Below are 20,727 nucleotides of genomic sequence, written 5' to 3'. Positions count from 1 at the left end.
GTTTCATCCTTTCCTTTTCAGAATTTATTTGATGAAGACATGCATCTTGACCCCCAAGATGAGTGAATTTGAAACACAAATGTACTTCTTTCTGCTAATTTTGTGTTCTGTGTATATCTAAATCTGACAGAAATATACAGAAATGCTGGTCTCAGTTGGCAATTACGGGCTTAAATAAATGTCTTATTGTTATACAAATTTAAGATGAACTTGTGCTATTTTAGCAAAGAAATAAGAGTTCAGTGCTAGGTATCTGAAATAGTGCACCCTTTTCAGGGTTCCAAATCATCTCACCACAAAAACTAGTAAGAACTGAATGTTGAATAATTGTTGCCAAGCAACTTCAGAAGAGTAACTATCTGCACAGTAATGACATATGGAGTGAATGCCGGCACGCACAGTGGATGACTGAAAAGAGCACCGAGCACCAGGGTGCAAGAAGAGGAAAATGTTAAATGCAGAGCTCACCGGAGATGTCCACGGGACAGCAGAGACATATGCTCCTGTGTTGCCCGGACTAGAGCTAGTCTGCATTTTCTGGGCCAGCAGAAGCTACCCTCTGGTGGGTGTACTGACATGGGCAGGCAGCAGGCTTGCAGAGGAAGTTGGGGTATTGGGGTCCTGCTCATCTAGAGGGCCGTTTGGAGCCTGGGGAGTGCAGACAGGCTGGGGTGGTGGCAAGCGCAAGAGTTGTGGCATCGGAAACCAAGTTGTAGGCAGGGCGCTGTGGGGTCTGGGATGCCCTGTCCATGTCGGGAGGGCCATGTTAAGTGGCTCGTCCAGGCTACAAGCTTGACGGGAGACTGCACCCTGGCCATACTGCCGGGGAGGGAACCACTGGATACCCTGACACGTGCTGCTGACAGCCGTGCAGCAGGAGCAAGAGGCAGAAATAGCATCACACTGGATTCGGGGCAAGAAATCCCTTCTCCTGTAATAACTCCCTAATGACGAAGCTTAACACTGTGCTCACTGCAAGGGAGGAACAGACCTCCGTTATGGTACAGCTGGCAGTGCAGGACGGCCTGAGGAGGAGTAGCTGCAGCTGACTCGCGGCCCTTGTAACTAACAGAATGCTTCCTCTCTGCCAGGCACTGGGGTTTATTTGGGTCCTCTCACTTAAACCTCAACTTCCCTATGATTTGGGATGCTATTATTTCCTCCATTTTATAGGTGAACAATCTAAAGCTCAGAGAAATTAAATAACTCTCTAGAGGTCAAATAGCTGATGTGCAAGAGCTAGGAAGAACATTTTTAGTTTGCCTAGCACCCGGGCCTTAACCACTGCACCGTTATACTTCCAGAGGGAATGCAGTTGAGCTGGTGAAAGCGACAGGTGGATCCCCTGTTGGGTCAGCACCCATTGGTCCTGTACTCATCAAGTGGCCCCTCAGACGCTGGCTCTCCAGTGGTCTCACCCCGTCACAGGGTCTCCTGTTGCTCAAAGGGTACTCAGTATGCTTTCAGGCACCTCTGTGTCACCTCCTCATAGGTGAGTGCCACGTACTGGACACCTGGAAGTCATGCCAACAATTAGGGCTGTCCCTACTAGCGGCCCCTACGCAGGGAGACACCGAGGTGCGGCAGTGAACGCGACAGCAACTCTCCCAAAAGGCGGAGACTAGCAAACTCCCTAGGTTCTGAGGTCACACAAATGGGCCTGTGTGACCCAGAATCTGAAAACTGATGGTACCTTTCAAATTCAGAACACTGTTTAGTAAGCACACCAAACATCCTCACATTCTGTTCTTAGGATTTTGGCCTCAGACCTCTACTCACTCCGTTCGCTCCCTGGGCGCTCCATCAACTCTTCTGGCTGTCTCTGTGCCGTGCATTTAGAGCATTCCCAACTCTCTCTCCAGTTCAGATCTCTTCCTCTTGAGTCTGCATCTCTGAGTCCAGCCACAGTTCAAAACTGGAATCATTCGATAGCTCAAAAACTGATGACCTTTTAGTGTTTGGACTTCCTTTCATGAATTCAGTCACCCTGGTGTCATCAACAGACTGCGTGTCATCCCTGATGGCTTCCTTTATCTCCCGTCCTCAGTTGGGCTCCCGGACACAATTCCAAAGTGCATGTGTATGGGGTTCCTCCAATGCAATTCTCAGACACCAGCAGGGCTCCAAAAATTCACCTCAGTTCTGAGGCTATCTACCCATAGATAACGCTCCACTCCACATGTTAAGGGCTCAGTCTACAGGATTCCACCCCACCACATACACACTTCAGACGCTGGCCACGGCCCAGCCACTCATGCGTGTCCCTGACCAACCAGATGTAGATGGGAGGTTCCAATGACCCCCTCCTCGGGTTCAATTAATTTGCTAGAATAGGAATACCTATTTGCTCACTAAATCACTGACTTATTACAAAGGCTATAACTCAGGAACAGCTAGATGAACCAGATGCACAGGGCAAGGTATGTAGGAAGGGGTGCGGCACGTCCATGCCCTCTCCAGGCTCACCACTCCCCCCACATCTCTGTGTGGTCACCAGCCTGGAAGCTCTCCCAACCCCCACACACAGGTGCTTCCAAGAGTCACCTCATGCACACAGCCAAAGGTCCTTGATTGTCCTAAACCCTCAGGAAATTCAAAAGTTTGGGGAGCTGAGAACCAGGAACTGTGGACTGAGACCAAACATATATGAAAAATATATTTGGTCATCTGAATGACCAAATACCTATTTCTTATAAATCCCATTATTGCATCTCCACATGAAATAAATTCCTTTCCTTACTTCCGCAGCTTTATGCAATCCATCATCAAGTCCTGTTGATTCTAGCTACTTCTTACATTCATTGTTTTTTCTATCAACCCTTTACTTTCTTCAGTAAGATTTTTTTCTCATCCTCCCAAAAATGGATTTCACTCCCTTATGGGTGATATCACCTTCTCCACCCCACTCTCTTTCCTGATGATGCCTGGTCTGTAGGGACCCCCCACCCCCACCAGGGCAGAAGCTGTGTCTTGTTCCTTGTTGAACTGCCAGAACCTAACGTGGCATGTGGTTTGTAGTAAAGACTCAGTAAATAATCTGTAATGAGTAAATGAATGATACAACCTACAATGGAGACCAAAGGCCATAAATCAAACTAGCTTGGTGTTCTTCCTGTGTTTCAGCTTTGATTCATTCTCAGCCAGCTTGCTAGGCTATAATTTTTACTCCTTTATTATAATTTTTTTACAGATTTTTATTTATTTATTTTTGGAGAGGGAAGGGAGGGAGAAAGAGAGAGAGAGGGAAACATCAATGTGCGGTTGCTGGGGTCTGTGGCCTGCAACCCAGGCATGTGCCCTGACTGGGAATCGAACCTGCAACACTTTGGTTCGTAGCCCATGCTCAATCCACTGAGCTATGCCGGCTAGGGCAATAATTTTTTATATTTCTTTTTTTTCTTCCCAAACTGTAAGCTTCCTGAAGGCCAGGACTGTTCTTGACCCATTTGCCAACACCTTGGAAAAAGATGGAACCCAGTGCTTTGCACATGAAACACTCAGTGACTAGTTGTTGCAGTGTTGGAAGTAAATGAGCCAAGAAATTTCAAACTTGTCAGAAAGCATGGGTTCCCAATTAAACCCTGACGGATGGGTTAGGAAGGAGGCGTGGAGGGTGACTTTCCTGAGACTTTGCTTCACAGACCACGAGAGACCATGAACTGCTGCCTATTAGATGGTTTTTTCCTCGTGTTTCCTTAGCATCATGTACCCGTAGTTATTGTTGGCAGACTCCCAGGTGGAGCGGGGATTCCCCCAGGGCAAGGACTGTTTTCTCCTCGGCCTCGTGTGGACTGTCCCCCACGCGGTATCAGACGCTAAGGGAAGCAGTAGAGGCAGCTCCATGTTTGAGTTCTCCCTTTGCCTCTGGCCAGCTGTGCAATCTCTGGCAAATTATTTAAATTCCTGGGTCTCCATGTTATCATATGATGAATGGGAGTAACAATAGTAACTACATCAAACATGCAAACATCTCCTGCCTTAGGTGGAGTGCACACCCACACTCCTCCTGGGTCTGGCCCATGACAGGCCAGGTTGGTTACAGGGGTCCTCGGGCAAGATGGAGTAAAGGACTAATATTTTTCTTTAACCAAAGAATGCAATAAATTTTACTAAAAGAGGGTCAACAAATAGCTTACTTTGAAGTGTTCTGTTCTCAGTCTGTCCTGCATCCAGCATCTCGGGATACCGCTCCAGCCCTTGGCCCTTGTGTTCGACTTCTGCCGCCTCCTCCGTGTTAACCGTTCCCCTTTGAGCAAGTGGGTGAGCTCACCCACGGCTCCCTTTCTGCTCCTCTCCTCTCTGTACTTTGTGTAGCCCATTTGTCCCTTTGCTTAGAGGTTCTTCACTGGTCTCATTTTGACCCCAACTGGCCCCAACACCTACTTCCTCCTCTCACTCCATTCCAGCTCCTCCAAAGGCCGAGCAGAGAGTACTGATGACTGTCCGTCAGGGCCAGAAAAGAAGTGGAACTCAGTGGGGAGAGGAGACAAGAGATTAAAAGATGGCGAGGACCTGGCTGAAGGAGACAAGAAAAAAGAGGACTTTAGGTTGCTCATAGAAGCAAACTACTATGGACTGACAAGTGACCAATGGAGATGTGCAGACACTTTTTCCTTTTTCCTTGGACTCTGGAAATGAGCTGAACTGTTAGGTAGTAAGGTTTGTGGTGCTTGTCATTTGTGTATCTGTCTGTAATGGTCTCTTCCTTACATACATTGAGACCATGCCATAATGAGCAATAAATGAGATAATGTGTCAGGGATTGAGGTTGGCTTAAACAAGATGAGTAGGCATTTATTTTTATCTGTATAACAAGAAGGGAGGTAGGCAGCCAAGGCCTGACGTGGCTGCCTTGTACTGTCACTGTCATCAGAGACCCAGGCTTCCTGTTCCACCATCCACAGGGCTTAGAAGTTACCCTCTTGCACATGTAATGCAGCAGGAGAGGCCCCACCACAGCATGCATGTTACAGGCAGCAAAAAGGAGGGGCAGGGGCTGAGTCTGCATCCCTTCTAAGGAGCCTTCCGGGAAGTCCTGTATCCAGCTACTTCTGGCCAGAACTGTGTCCACACCCGCATCTGCAGAGGAGCCTGGGAAATATAGAGCCTCTCCACCGGACTCACTGTGACCCCCAGGACAAAAGGGGTTCTGTGAGTGAGAAATGTGGGAGGTAATTGTATCTGTCACAAACATGGATGCATTTAGCAAGACACATGTAAGTGCTATTGTACGAAGCATGTAATTAGTAGCTATTATTATTGGGTACTTAGCGCTTATTAGATAAATGAACAAATGGATGGAAATGCCCTTATATACACAAGTGGCAGGAATAGCCAGTAATCCCGTTCTTCATTTGAGGGCTTACAGCCTGTGCTTATGTATCTGTGGCCACAGAATGTGAGTCCTGAGTACAGAGACACTCAGAAGCCTTAAACTTGCTGCTTTGTTGCCTTTCTCCACTGAGGACAGAGTGATATGGAATTCAACATTTAGGACTCTGTTCAAGCCCCTCCTCCGTATTCTCCAAAAGAACACATTCTTGCTGCGTTGTCCATGTGATCAGCTACTCACGGGCAGTTCCCTCTCTGATCCTATCTCCTCTCGACTTTTTCAGTCCATTTCTTCCCAGCTAGGAAGTGTTCTCCCTTTCTCCTCTTCTCTCAAATGATGCCTCTTCATTTTCAGAGGCCTCCCCCTTCAGGGCCCTGACCTTCCCTGGACCCACCCGTTCCCCTTACTTACTCTGTCTCACCAGCCTCCACACCAATCTCTCTTCCCCTCCTGGGAATTCTTCTCACAGTGCCTAAATGCATCAAGAGAGACTGCCTTTTCATCTTATACATAGCTTCCTGGGAGGAAGAGTTTTGTTTCATTTTTTTCTCTCTGCAGCTTTCAGTGTCTCAGTATTGATCAGATGGCCAATAAACGTATTTTGCCCATTGTTCCAGTGACTACTGAAGCCCAGGCATTGCTGCTGTGATGGGTGGTGGTTGACAAGAGTCAGAGAGAGGCACTTTTATCTGGCAAGGTGGGTGGGAACCACCCCATTGCACTGGTTTCCCGGCTTCCTCTGTTGTGTGAGCAGGGCAAGCTCTTGGTAAAACATCTTGTTCCAGAGTTCCTTGGTTGTTTGTTTGAAGGTTCACAAGGCTAAAGAGGCCTCCCAAATTACCCCAAAGTCATGGCAGTGGCAACTGGAGCAGAATGACCACAGGTCCAGAGTTTCCCTTCCTCTTCAAGTGGCTGTCCATCTAACTGGTGTCAGGGAATCACACCCAGGTCATGAATTTTAGGTAAATGCCTGCAGAAACAAACCTTGTCCCTTAGAGCCTGCAGACGGGATGGCTTTAACTCAGACTGGGGATTTACACAGAAGTTAAAAGCCAAACTGAAATAAAATGCTCAGCACAATCCCTTCAGTGCCAAAGGAAAACACCCTAATTCTATTGATCAAGGTTCTTATGGGCAGAAAAATAATCCACTCTCCACCAAGTAGAAAGATGCATACTGAAGGGTTGGTTGGCCCACAGAAGCTATGCAGCCAGGAGCAATGAGTAGAGAAGCACTTCCTACCATACCCGAGTGAGTTGCAATGGAAAAATCCCTTCTGCTGTAGCTTGCTGCTCGCACCTGTGATGCTACAGGCTGAACAATAGAAGGCACTGGCATTGCTCCAGAAAAAACAGATACTGCCACCGTCATGCCTAATAGAAGCCTTGTGGCCTTGCTGGGGCCACATCACCTGGTGCTTACTCCAGCCTCCAAGGCACATGCAGGTGGGTTGCTTGGCAGAACCCCATGCAAGGTCACCAGAGAGGGTTTCTAGTTTGGACTGTCATTCAGGTTTTCAAGGCACAACAGGGTTAGCCAGCACAATGTTTCCTTAGCTTTAAGAGGATCTGGAAGAGAGAGCATCCAAAGCAAGAGTGGCAGAGGCCTTGGAGTGATGTCCTAACATCCCCAATCACACGCATGGGGTGTGTTCTGGTCACAGGGAAAGAAAAGAAGTTGAACTGAATGTGATTATGTGAGCAGAGGAGAGGCACAGGGCTTAGGATCTCTGGGCCTAAACACTTTGCTAATAACTAGCACCCCAGAGGTCTTGTGCTGAGCTCCCACTCTTTATTGCAGCTATAGCCCATAAGTTACAGGTTATATAACAATCTCAACAAGTACGTAATGCACCCTTGGGGACATCTGTGGATCCCTCATTTAATCACACAGGTATTTCTAAAAATTTGACTGAAGATCAAACTCTAATTGGCACCTTGTCGAGACAGTGGCCTGCCAGAGTTGGAGGCAGACATTCATTCTCTCTCGCCCCGTCCATTCAGTTCACAGCAGACAGCGTTATACCGTTAAAGAATCCTTCTGAGACTGGATCAGCCTCAAGCTCCGGATGTAAAACACTGCTCAAGTAAATGTGAACCGATGCTACTGAAATATTCAGTGATTGATTGCGAGCAACTGTTGTAACGTATGTTGGCTCAAAACTAGCTTTTAAGATTTTTTTCCTGGAGACAAATTCTTTGTGAAACGCTTCAACAATTTAAATACAAAGTTAAAATTTGGTTGGAAAAATGAAAATAAAGATCAAACTCTGCTCAAGCATCCCTGAGGCTGGACTAAGATTTACAGTCCAGCTGTTCACTCTTTCCCTTCCGCGGGCCAAGTGCGGACTCCTGGCTGAAAGGGAGCCCGGGAAGTGCAGGTTTAGCTGCTCCAGCATCTGCGGTCCGGGAAGCCACACAAGGAGGCTGGGACAGCTGCTGTGTGGGCCGCACAGCACCACTACACTGTCTCACTGTGTGAAGGGAGTCTGGTTGTGGCCTGCAGAGCCAGCTGCCCCAAGTTGTGACTTTGGACAAATCACACACTCACTGTGGTTTTCACCTGCTTACCTCCCACAAGAGAGATTTAGACTGTATTGCTTCAGCAATTAGTCTAGCTGTAACATTATATAATTCCATAAATCAGGGCAAATCTATTCCAGATTCACTGAGCTTCAGCACCACAGAGGATGCAGAAAATAGCAGGCGGTGCCTAATTGGTGCCTTTAAATTAAAAACCTTTCCCATGTCAGAACTTTAGCTCTTTTGCATCTTTGTACTATTTTCAGATTTGTGAACAATTTTTTCTGCTCTTATGCTAATGGGACTTAGTATAAAGTCAGTTGACTTTAACTAACATTCATAATAATCACTTTTACAAGCTTAAAATCTCTAAGCACATTTTTAGCAATTTGGATAAAATTTCTGGAAAAATAACAAATTTGATAAAATACTGCCACTTACAAAAAAGTACTGTCTGAGGTGGCATTCATCAACTTCGGAGGCAACAGTGAGACTGGGACCCCAAAGGCACTAGAGGCCCAGTGAGGAGGCTCCGTGGGACCCTTGCCTGCAGGGCATGGCCCACGGAGGGACTTCAGTGTGCCAGCCGGAACACAACGGGCGTGCTGGGACACCGTTCGACCCTTCTTCCTTTTCATTTTTCCAGTTTTATTTTCCCAAACAAATTTTAACTGTGCATTTACTTGGTTGAGTATCAATGATGTCAACATGTAGCCATTCATTTACTACCTTGGGATCTTTCTAACTGGTTCAGCTTTCCTCACAAATGTGTTTCTTGATGCCTTGATTAAATCAATTAGAAATTTTAAAATAATCCTCTCGCTGACAAGTGATCTTCACCTCCCTGCATCGTTTACCGAAAACACCCCAAGTTGGTTAAGCACATTTTTTTATAAACTTCATGAGCCAAAACCGAACTGCATCAAGTCACTTGGTCCAGATTATAGGGATAACTGAGATAAAAAACCATAAACGTAGTTTGACAAATTCTTCTAGCTCTCTCTTGGGGGCAGTTCATTTGCTGCCTTTGAGGGTGAGACGACTTTGGAGGCCAGTCGAGTGTGACCACTCCAGTGGATGAGTGTCAGGGCAGTACGCGTGCTTGTCGTCCAGAATGTTTGTGCCGCACGGACGGGGTCCCCGCGCCGCTGGGACAGCTCTGCTGCGGAGTGGGGCTGTGGGTGACAAAGCTCATGCCCTGCGAGTCTGGGCTCCGGTTTCTGCCTGCGCAGTGCTCGCTGGGCACCCCTGACTGCCAACCCGCCCAGCTTTGAAACTCATAAAACAGGCCGTAAGTCTTGAATTGTCTAGTTCTCAAAATGACTGCTAGTTCTCTTGGCTTTTTCCTCTTAGTTTTATAGCAATGCCATGATGGAACAGACCAGCACATGCTTTTTACCTGAGCAGGTCTGAGAGCCGTTATGGCCTGGGGCACGGAGACAGCGTGGGGTGGCCAGAGGCCCTGACGCTCAGAACAGCCATTTGAAACCTGCGCAACCTCTGGGGGACATCATTACGAAAGGAGTCCCTTCATTTGTTGCCCTCCAAACATAAAAACAAGTCACCACCTTGCCAAGGTCTGCAGGCCATTCCTTCTACACGTGGAAAATGCCCGTAAATCCCACTGTGATGGCTTCATCAAGTCTGGGGCTGAGCAAATAGTTCATATTTTATGACTTGGGCTCTAAAACTGTTACAACAGAAACCACCCTGATACAGGATAGATGTAGAGTTTGTAATTACACAGCATCTTGTCCCTAACAAACTAAAGGAAGGACTGGAAGGGAGTATTTCAAGGTTGCCTAAAATAAAAAGTGGGATGAGGAGCAGCAAACAAATGTGGCAAAATAAATGAAGTGCAGCCCCCAAACAAGAAGTTGCATCTGAGAAGGCAATGGGGCTGAGGGAGGGTCCATGGGAAGAATGCTCAGTTACCGATTTGTTTCTGATGGAGCATTGTCTGATATCTGTCTTGGTGATGTGGGAAGGACAGAAAGAAGTGAAAATTAGCAGCGAGGTTTACTATTACTGTTATGCCAAAAAATAAGTGACGGGACAGTTCATCAGTCAACTGACGCAGACACCGGCCAGCAGTGTCCGCGGCGTTATGGATGAGACACAATACATTCACACAAACTCCCGAGTCCTGTGGAGGAAAAGGGATGGCACAGCTATCCTCTCAAGGGGAAGGCGCCTCGGAGCGGCCCGGCCACTCTCTCAAAGGAGAGTGCCCCGATCCTTCCTTCACAGGGTTTTTATTGGCTTTTAAATTGCATAGGAATACAGGTAAAGTTCATTAATCATTGTCAAGCAAAGTTCATTAATCATTGTCAAGCAGTAAGGATCAAACAATACATAGCATGTAAAGAACTCTGAGGGCCTATTTTGAGTCGGGGTCAGATAGCTAAAGAGCTATAAAACTTTGGGGAACAAACTCACTTCTTGCTTGGACCCTTATTTAATTGAGAGCATTCTAAACAAAGCAGGTTTCACAGGATTTTACATATTCTGTCTTAGGCCTGATCCCCCTAGGGAACCCGCCCTTTCCAGCACAGGCCGGTACCCACCACCAGCATTGTTTCAGGCTTAGGTGGAGCAAGGGTAGTAAGGCAGCCAAGAGACTAGGAGGCTTCTTGCAGACAGAATGAGGACTCAGGCTTTGTCAAAGCCGAGGGGCAAGGGTCCATCACCCCCTTTTGCTGTAGCCCCCCAAGTCCTTCCTTGGGGGCCTTCTATGTGATCATGCCTGTCTTAGATCATTCCCCCCTTTGGGGAATCTTACCCATCATTGGCTAACCGACCAAGCATTGGGGGCCAGTTATGGATAAAGTAAAAGGAGCAGAAGCAGCGCTCCTGCCAGGGAGATAAGCTTTGTCTCCTCAGTGGCTTATGGTCCGAAGGTCGCCCACTCAGCCTTAGCCGCAGTGGGAAGGCGGGGGTGGTTACAACACCTGAAACCAGGCAGGGCAGCTCCCAACAGTCAACTATGGAGTTGGAGTAAAAATAGGGACCCTAACTTGAGGGAGGGGGCTCCCGTGGGAAGGAGCACAGAGCAGGTCCAGCCAGAGCTGAAGCACGGGGTCTCTGGGCAGCATCCGAGCCGCTGGGAAGGCATGCTGGAGATGGGGCTGCCAAATCTAGTGAGAAAACGAAACCTAGGACTGCACCACAAACAGAAACAGTACACTGAGTTAGATCTGAACAAACAAAAGCACTGTAGTATTTTTAGTCAATCTCAGCAGACATATAAATGAATACAATGAGCATATCCAATTCAAATTTAAAGGGGTATCCTGTACGTTACACCAGAGACCAAGACAGTCCCTAGGAGAGCGCTGACCTGTGTGGGAGGAAACTCACACCACGGCGCTGCCGCCTGGGGCAGGGAGGGGGCGGCAGCTGAGAGCGGACAAGAGGGGAATTGGGGGACCTTGGGAAATGCCAGGAAATGCTGTAGGTCCTGCGATGCTGAGGTGCCCTGCTCTCCTGTCAATCAGCTGTCCTACGTGGCTGGGGCACAGAGGACAAAGCTGCAGGAGGAAGATGTTCTGTAACAAGCGTCTCAACTCAACTAGTTGGGACTGGGCAGCCGACAAATGCGAGTGGAACTATGTGATTGCTCTCATCCACTTTTCTGGAAACATGAAGCTTTTTCTGGCCTATCTTTCATTTCTCACTTGTGATAGAGACACGAGTACTCAAAAATGTTTTTCTTTCATAAGAAAAACAACAGAGCACACACGACAATAAACAGAGCTGCTGGAGAGACCGAAGGCCGCGGGGAGTGTGGGAACCACCAGCACATTGGGGCCTGTCAGGAGGGGGCAGGGTCAAAATCCACAGAACACACAACAGACAGCATGAACCCTAACATAGCCAGTGGACTTTGGTTAGTAATTGTGTCAGTACTGGCTCATCAATGATAACAAATGTCCCACACTAATTAATGCAAGAAGTAATAATAGGGAAAACTGTGTGTGGAGAAAAGGTGTATGTGAGAATTATGTACTTTCTGGGAAATTTTTCCCTGAAATGGAAACCATTCTAAAATATAAAGTGTATAAATTTTAAAAATTGTGTTACTGCTCTTAAAACTTTAAAATTCACTGGATTTTTTAAAAAAAAAATTGGTGAAACTAGAAACTATCTGACTATTTTAAATTGAACACATAATTGCACCATTTATTTTTACTTTTCTCATTTGGAGGAATGGGATTCTCAGTTTCCTGGAAGAACTGACCACAGTGCCAGTACATGACCTGACCTCGCTACTCAAAAGGTGGCCCACTGCCCAGCATTGCCTGCAGCTCATTAGAAATGCAGAATCTCAGGCCCCTGCTGCAGTGCGTTGAATCAGAACCTGCATTTTTGCCATCTCCTCCAGCGGTTTCTATGCATGCTAAGTTTTAAGAAGCACCAGTATAGAGGTTAGAAATACGGTTTGCAATATCAGACGCACTTGGTTTTGAGCCCAACCTGTCATACATACCTCTACCTGGGCTCTTGTGGGCAAGTAGCCTAGCCCCTTTAAGCCTCAGTTTTCTGATTTTCAACACAGCGGGAGTGAGAATACCTGTCTCAGAGTTATTGGGAGGATGAACTGAGGTCATGCTGTAAAGCTCTTAGCATGGCACTTGGCAATCAGAAAGCAGTCAACAAAAGTGAAGGATTGATATCTCTAACATCAGTGCTAGCAAACGCCTAGGAAGAATTTGAACTTCTTATGTTAGAGTTTTGCCTTTTTATCTTCCAAGATACTTTCCCGGCCTCCGCTAAGGAAGGAAGGAAAGAAGGAAGAAAGGAGGAAAATATAGGAAAGAAAGAAGAAGGGCTGTGTTTCTTGAATGTATATGCAAGCTAAAGTCACTCCTCAGACAGCTGGACTATTCCTTTCTATTTGAGGCAATGGCTGGCGTTGTTCTCCCGGAGCGCTGCACAAACCCCAGACGAGTCAGTCTGTTGCAGTTATCACCATGAAGAGGGACGCAGTTAGCTCTCATTTAGTCCAGATGACTTTGTGGACTACTTACTCAGTCGGACGTTCCCTTCACACGGAAAGGAACACAGGGTCTTCATTAGTGCTATTGGCACCAAAGGCCCCAGTGTGACTCAGCCCTGGAACCCATTACCTGGCTCTGCTGTGGTTTAGATCCCACTCTTTCTAGAAGACATTTCATGCTAAAATAATTGCTCTGAGGAGGGAAGTTTCAGAAGTAGAATTGTACCTTATCTAAACTGGACTCAATGATAAGAAAGGTGTTTGCATTAATCATGCTTTTTTAATTTTTCATATTGCTGATGCGTTCACAGGTTGAGACCTTCCTGACTCTGGAGAGTTGTTCCTGCCAGGGCTGGCCAACTCCTACACACAGGAAGGGGAGAAGTGTGCCTTTCATATGCAAACTAACAAATGCAGAGGAATGCCTCCCCACACCCCACCCCCAACACTCACCCTTATCTCCTCTGTCTGGCTCTCACTCTCTGGACCCCTAGCCCCTGCTCTCACCACCCCCTGGCCAGGCACCAGACAACTAGGGACAGTGCCTGTGCCCCAGGACCACTGAAATTATTCAGACTGGCCAATGCCCAGCCATCTTACCTTGCCTGGCCGGTTCCTTTCCTCAGAAACCACAACAAAGTTCTTTCTTTGACCGTGTTTTCCCCCTGCTCCCCAAGCCTGGTGCTTCCCCACGTGGCCCCCACGATGTGGTGTGCCTGCTCCTCGTGGGAAATGTAACAGACTGTGTATACAATGGTAACCGTCTCCTGATCTGCTGGCCTCACCATACCTGAATAATAATAACTTCTTAAGAGCAGTGTTTTTAAAGATGTTTTACAGATGACTCTAGTGCTTTAACAAAGAAGTAATCATTTCTGAGCAAACAAATGGATGCCCTTAGAGTATGTTCCTTGATACCAGACGTCAGGGGAAGGCTTATTTTTGAAACTCACAGGCTGCACACGGTGAGGCCTGGCAGAGAGAACGAGCAGCCGAGAGGGCCGGGGGGATTCAGCACGGACTGTGGCAGAGCGTGCTGTGACACTCCCGTCCAGCCAGCCCCCGAGAAAGGTCGTGAGTCTCCTGAAACCGCAGTGAGAGCGGTAAACAGTTCTGCCCAAAGAACAACACAGCGCTGATGGAAGGCCAAACCAGGTCCTGACCATTCTGCTATAGGTTTCTGTCCAAACCTCTTTAAAAATCTTCTGTTCTCTTATGATGTACGAAAAGGGGAAAATTTAGTTCTCTTGACCATGAAATGAGGCTTATCATTTTTTTCTCATAACATTTCTAAAATGCACAAAATAGACTAACTCCCAGACTCTGAGACTAGGCTCTGTCTTCCCCCCAGGGAGGGGCCCGGAGAGGGGGCGGAGCAGGGAGCCGGGGAGGGAAGCGGGGCGCTGCTGTGGGCACCTGGACTCTGTCTGCGGGGGCCACTGACAACACCTGAGAACTGCCTCTGAAGGTGGAGGAAGCAGGAACCTTTTCTCACTGATGTCCTTATTTCATTGTGTGAGGGGCACAGGACCCTTCTAGGCACATCCGTCCTGTCCCTTGTGCAGGCTGAAGGACACAGTTTTGCCACCAGAAAAAGCCCTCCATTAAACGAAAGAAAACACTTGGGGTCCGAAGGTGACTTCCCAAATGGCCCCGGGGTGGGGGGTGGGATGGGGCCAACTTGTCCCAGATAAGTAGGCTCAAGACTCATCTTTAAAATGTAAATTAATGTACAACTACCGTTTTGAATAATTGTGGTACTCCATCTCTTTATTACAACATAAATATTCATCATATATTTACATACAGTTTGGTATATCTTCATGTATTTTTTGAAACCTGATGTGTTGCCATTCAGATCTTGGCCATGGACTTGAACACCTTTGAAAACTGTTGCCTTGAACACTAGCGACCAAACACCCAGCACAGTATTCAAGTTCATCATGATCCATCCCCAGCTTTGTCTCCCCCCTCACGGGCATGTTGGCCGATGGTGACAAAATCCATATAATGTGGTTTCATGCTCCTGGGCCTTGTCACATGCTGGCTCCTTTCCCTAGACTGTTTTTCTGCCTTATCGACTGCATCCTTCAGGGCCCAGTTCCGCCACCTGGCCTTCTCTGCCATCTTCCCTGGCTGTCTGCCCCCAGCGGTCGCTCCCACTGTTCCACTACTGCGTCCCGCGTGCGCTTTTTTTCGCATGTCTCTCATTGTTCTGTAACTATTGATTTATAATGCTGCCCTCACAAGACTGCTGATTGCCCATGTTTTATATAATTTATATCCCCATCATCTACCATGGACTTGACACATGAGAGATACCTAATGAGTATTATTTAACTAAATTGAACTACATTTCCTGGATCTACATTGCCTCAGAGTTGGGTAGGGAAATTCATTCAGGCTTATAAACCCAAGGTCAAAAGAAACAGAAAAGTCAAGCAAATCTTTTCTCCCTCATTGTGGTACAGAGTTTGGCTTTTCTTCTAAAAGTGAAGGAAAGCCATTGAAGGGATTTAAACAGAGGAGTCATGTGATCCAATTTGCATGTTAAATATACCACTCGAGCATGCTTTCTTTCATTTTGACGTTAAAGGAAGCTTTGTTCATGGGTACTGAACTATTTATACCACACACATTATGCAAAAACAAGTCCACATTATTCAAATCGGCAAGGAAGATTAGAAAGAGCAATTATATGTGGCAGGTCAAACGAGGGAACGATCCTGCCACCTTCCTGTTCTCGCCTTTGTGAATTTCCTATTGGGAACTCATCGCCTTTCCAAAACAATATTTCAGCTAATACATAGAAGTATGTCCTCTAAGTCTTTGGCAGAAAACCTAATGGCAGTGGATAAGGTAAAAAGTCTGCAATGTCCCAATGATAAACTTGTTGGAAGTTTAAAAAATGGCCACGGTTCTTTTTTGGTTTTTTAATCCCCACTTGAGGACATTTAGAGAGAGAGGAAGGAGGAGAGAGAAGAAAGAAAGGGAAACACCGACTGGTTGCCTCCCATACATACCCCTGCCGGGGATCCACCGGCTACCTAGGCATGTGCCCTGACTGGGGATCGAACCCACAACCTTTTGACGTAGGGACAATGTTCTAACCAACTGAGCCACACAGCCTGAGTGGTCAGGGTTCTGTTTGTTGTGTGTTATCATCGGGGCCTCTGGCAGGCTCTACCAGATGAGGAGCTAAACAGTGGGATGATGGACTGACCCAAATTTCCCATCCTCATGAAGGTGTATGCCTAAAGCCAGACAGAACCTCGTGACCCTGCACGTCTAAAGTCACCTACCATTCCCCACTCTGTGACCATCTCTGAGCGGACACTTCTCTTACCCTCTTGTTCCCTGGCCTTAGACACTTGGATGACAACTATGCCTGAAACACAAGATGACGACAGGAATTTCAACATGAAAACCATTCCTCAAAGAAAACTGAACATAAATAGTGAAATTTTAATACATTTTACATTATTCATGTGGACGTATTTCCCTAATTGCAGGTGTTTTGTTTGGCAGGGATCTGACAGGAGACTCACAGAGAAGGGCAAGGGATCAGTCAGAGGTGCTGGTGTGCGATGCTGGTCACGTTTCACCCCTCTGACTCCAGTTTTGTCGTTAGTACGTGACAGTAGGAAACCTGTGCAGGGTAACTAGGAAGTCAGAGAGGGTGTATATGCAGTGCTTGGCGCATAACAGATGCTAAACCAATGACGGCTTCTCTTGCCACTACATTTGCTAATCGTGCCTCTCCATGGAGTTAACAATATCTTTGTAATTATGAATGAATAAGTCAGAGTTGCAATCTCGTTTTTCTCGGTGGTTTATTCTATCACACTCTTCATTATACTACCCCTTCCCTTCTCCCACAGCATGTCGTCCCTCCTCAAGGGAGATGTCAGAATGCAGTGCCCAGCTTCCCTTGCAGCTCAGGTTTACTTGAGCGGGGCTTTGGTTTTTGCTGGCACAGGTGAAGGAGCAGCAGTGGCGATGGTGCTCCAGCATGTGCAAGGTTGGGTTTCTGAGGCGGCAGCAGCCCTGGTGATAGAGCTACCAGTGGTTCCAGTAAGTCAGTTTCTTGGTATTAGTGATTTTGGTCCTTAGCCTTAGGAACCCTTCACTTAACATCCTTTACTAAGCCCACTTTTCTGCTTTATCTAGCCAGAGTGGATTCTAGTGGATTCTGGGTTTCTGTTTATTTGTTTGTTTTCAAATAACCTTTTATTTAGAATAATTGTGGATTTACTAAAAACTTGCCAACCAAATCACAAAGTTAGGAAACAGTCCACAAATATCACCCTAAGTCCTTACACCAGTAACAAGTTCAGAGATGCTCAAGGCTACCATCGTGTCTGATAATTCACTAGAAGGACTCACTGAATTCTGTTACACTAACGGCTACAGTTTATTACAGCAAAAGGATACAGATTACAATCAGCCAAGGGAAGGGATGCATGCAGCCGAGTCTTGGAACGTTCAGATCGTGGGGCTCCCAACTGCCCTCTCGCAGTCTTAGACAGCTGTACCTGGACTGGCAACAGTGTGTGACGACACGCACGGAGCACTGTCAGCCGGGCCTTGGGGTCCACAGGTTTAGTTGGGTATGTGGACCTGGCTAGCTGTCCACGTGGCTGACCTCGGTCTCCAGCTCCTCAGGAGGCTGAGCTAGTACTGTGGGACCTAAAGGCTCCACCTGCAATCTCACGGCTAGTGAATCTGTGTGTCCCAAAGCCCCCAAGGAAACAAAGGCCCTTTTATTAGGCGGGATGCTCTCCAGACCTCTTTGGGCAAGGTTAAGTTCTTTGCAACACACAGACCCAAACAAAAGTTTAACTGTCCCTTACATCTGTTCTGACATAAAGCTGCTCTTTGGTTGCAGTAGCTACCATGTCAGTATCTTAAACATTCCAGGCCATGTACAAGCAGCACTTCCAATGGTTACAGCAACATTTTAAACTAGCTGTCAGGGTATTTTATAGATGAAGTAACCGGGATTTTTTATTTTATTTATTTTTTAGTTTTTATTCATTTCTTCATTTTTAAAGATTTTATTTACTTATTTTCAGAGAGAAGGGAATGGAGGGAGAGAGGGAGGAAGATAAACATTGATGGATCCATTGCCCCTTGTAGGTGCCCCAACTGGGGGCCAACCCCAAAACTTTAGGGATGTACCCTGATCAGGAATTGAACTGGCAACCTTTTACTTCGTGGGATGATGCCCAACTAAGTGAGCCATGCTGGTCAGGGCATAACTGGGATATTTTATAGAAAAGAAGTATAAATATTCCCAAGTCACCAAGATAATAAGGCAAAGAGTCACAATTCAGACCCAGCCCTGACACCAAAGGCGATCATCCTCTTTTCATTTCCTGCAAGGACTCCTACAAAGTGCCCGTCTTACTGTGTGGTGGAAGCATTTACCCTGGACTCTGCGGAGTGCAGACAGGGCTACTGCCCATTCCAATAAACACTGATTAGATGGGCACATTTTGCCCTGGCCGGGTGGAGCATCATCCTATACACCAAAAAGTCGTGGGTTTGATTCCTGGTCAGGGCACCTACCTAAGTTGTGGGTTTGATCCCTGGTTGGGGTGTGTACAGGAGGCAACTGATTGATGTTTCTCTCTCTCTCTCTCAAAACAATGAACATGTCCTCAGGTGAGGAGATATATATTCTCCACATTTTTTGGATTAGTGTGCAAATTTGTATCATCTATATAAGCATTTTTAAAAAAGATTTTATTTATTCATTTTTAGAGAGGGAAGGGAAGGAGAAAGAGAGAGGGAGAGAGAGAGAGAGAGAGAGAGAGAGACAGAAAAACATCAATGTGCAGTTGCTGGGGGTCATGGCCTGCAACCCAGGCATGTACCCTGACTGGGAATCGAACCTGCGACACTTTGGGTCGCAGCCCACGCTCAATCCACTGAGTTATGTATATAAGCATTTTTTTTTTTAAAAAAGAAAGAGTAATTGACACATAAATACCAAAAGTATTTTTATATTGCAAAGTTGCTACCCCTGTAATTTTTGCTATAACTTTTCTTAGGCTTATGTATATCTTATGCTTCTCTTCACATATGTAAGTGCTTGCTGTTAGTATTTAAACTGTTTTATGTTCATCTTTTGTCAACAATTAAATCTGATTTTCCACCTTCTTAAGGAAGAACATCAACTTTCTAATGTGCTTGTTTGGGATTTGTGTAAGTTCAGAGTTCATTTTTAGTCCTCATTTTGTTTCAGCGAACACAAAAGGCTGGCTCCCTCCGTCTCAGGAGCTGGAAGCATAACCAAAGCCATCTGCTCAAAGGTGCAGCAGAGGATGGGTGCCAGGCAGGCTGAGCCCCTGGGGCTGGCTGGCGTCTCAGTGTTCGGTGGGTTAATTAATAAGTGCTGAGTGCCGGGCGCTGCAGAGAGCTGGCAATGGAATGGAGCTGATATAGGTCAGACAGCAAGAACTTTATGTTCTCAACAATTAAAGTGGATTTCAATAAACCTAACCCAGGAAGCCTGGCAGAGAAAAATCTACATGCCCACGTCTCGAAGGAGAGGGCAATTAAATGAACTCCTGCTACAGCGATATTAAGATCAGAAAACAGGAGTATGATGATGTTAGTAGCAATGTTGATAACAGCAGTATCAACTGCTACTACTTGTTAGGAGGTTCCCGCGTAGCAGGCGCTGTGTAAATACAGCACATTATTCATTTACTGCTCACGATAATGCCAAGATAGGAATGATTGTAGCCTGTCTGTGTAAATAGAGGCCTGAACTTTACAGAAGTTAAGTAACTTTCCCCAAAGTACACAATTGCTAAAGGATGGAAAGAGGATTTGAGTCAAGGAAGTTTCTGTCCAAACTCATGCCTTGAATCACTAGGTTCTAGTTTGATTAAAAAAAAAACAACCCATTGTGAATAATAGAATCATAAGGACAATTTGTCTTTCCACTGTTACAGCTGGACAGAAATCAACAGGCCTTATGTCTGATTGTTACTTGCCCGAACATTGTGTTAAGAAGAGCCACATTGTCAGGAAAGAGTTGGAATAACTGGCAACCTCCATGGACGCCTTCTTACAAGGGACCAATGGATAGGAAGCATATTTTCTTGACACTTCAGTCAAAATTTCCACCTTCCATTATATGTCTTCTGACAATTCCATGCCCCAAGAAATAATAAAGTAAAACAGATCTTGAACTTTCCTAAGCAAATAAATACCCTCAGACTCATTTTCCTCCCTCCTAAAAGTGAGGTTGAAAAGAGAACAATTTACCAACAGAGGTATTTTCCTCTGCAACCCTATCCCCAACCTCCTGAAGTGTAAATAAGAGAGAACTATGTCTCCAGGCCACACATTTAAAAAATGGAATGAATCATCTGGAAAGATGAAAAGTCTTTGAGTTCCCATATTGATATGCCACCGGAGGGACTTCATTATGGCATTTGGAGCCTCAAGCTTAACAATGGGCTTCCCACACAAGAGCAGTTGTATCAATATCAGAAGGAGTGAGTCATCAGAACAAGTACAGCTTATGAAATGATTTAACGGTGATGAATCGTGTACAGCAAATGATAAAGCAGCTAAGTGTGCAAAAGCACCAGCACGAATGGGACTACATCAAACTAAAAAGCTTCTGCACAGCACAGGAAACATTAAAAAATGTGAAGGCAACATACAGAATGGGAAAGAATATTTGGCAACCATATAGCAGATCAAGCATTAATGTCCAAAATAGATGAAGAACTCATACAACTCAATAACAAACACAAAACAACCCTGTTACGAAATTGGCTGAGAAACTAAACAGACATTTTTCAGAGAAAACACCCATATGGCCAACAGGTACATGAAAAGACGCTCAACAC

General features: G+C 46.2%; 1 protein-coding gene across 3 annotated transcripts in view; it reads left to right on the top strand.

Annotated features, from left to right (window-relative positions):
* The window catches only part of SDHAF3 (succinate dehydrogenase complex assembly factor 3), a 51,661-nt gene extending 51,463 nt beyond the window's left edge, over nt 1-198 (top strand). For all 3 annotated transcript variants that reach the window (XM_036010585.1, XM_036010584.1, XM_036010583.1), the window contains one exon: nt 22-198. The gene's annotated coding sequence lies outside the window, so the exon portion shown is untranslated. The remainder of the gene's footprint in view (nt 1-21) is intronic.
* Nucleotides 199-20,727: the final 20,529 nt, after the last annotated feature.

The sequence above is a fragment of the Phyllostomus discolor genome, chromosome 10 (genome assembly GCF_004126475.2).
Source record: "Phyllostomus discolor isolate MPI-MPIP mPhyDis1 chromosome 10, mPhyDis1.pri.v3, whole genome shotgun sequence".
Lineage (NCBI taxonomy): Eukaryota > Metazoa > Chordata > Mammalia > Chiroptera > Phyllostomidae > Phyllostomus > Phyllostomus discolor.
This window is presented reverse-complemented; position numbering and strand designations above follow the sequence as displayed.